The sequence below is a fragment of the Chrysochloris asiatica genome, unplaced genomic scaffold (assembly GCF_000296735.1).
Source record: "Chrysochloris asiatica unplaced genomic scaffold, ChrAsi1.0 scaffold00004, whole genome shotgun sequence".
In the NCBI taxonomy this organism is placed as follows: Eukaryota; Metazoa; Chordata; class Mammalia; order Afrosoricida; family Chrysochloridae; genus Chrysochloris; species Chrysochloris asiatica.
The window spans coordinates 46,788,861-46,789,433 of NW_006408522.1; positions in this window are offsets into that span (position 1 = coordinate 46,788,861).

A 573-nucleotide genomic window follows, 5' to 3' on the forward strand; every position below is an offset into this window, starting at 1 on the left:
ATGGGAGAAGCAGTGCACAAGCTGGATATGGAGTTTACTGGGGACCTAACCACCCACTAAATGTAAGTGAGAGGGTTTCTGGAAGACAGACAAACCAAACGGCAGAACTGAGGGCAGCCCATAAAGCAACTGAACAAGCAAAGAGCCAAAATATAGATAAGCTCACCATTGAAACTCATAACAAGTTTGTCATTAAAGGCATGGCAGAATAGGTTAGTAACTGAAAACAAAATGAATCGAAAACAGTCTCTAGAAGAGATGTTGTCAACAGAAATGATTTTGAGAAAATTGAGCAAGCTTCCCAAGGCATGGATATTCAGTGGAAGGATGTTCCTGGCCACCGAAGCATCAAAGGCAATGAAGAAGCTGATAGATAGATTGGCCACACAAGGAGCTAGAAAAAAAGACTTTGTTTTCATTGCTACCTTCTCTCAGAGTTAGATTTGCTGTGGCAGCTTCCAGAGTTTTCTTCCCTTTTTCTCATGGACATCTCCTTATAAAACTGGTTTCTCCATTTTATTCCTTACTTTTTTCTACCACTATGAATAACCTCTTTGTTAATTAATAAAAACT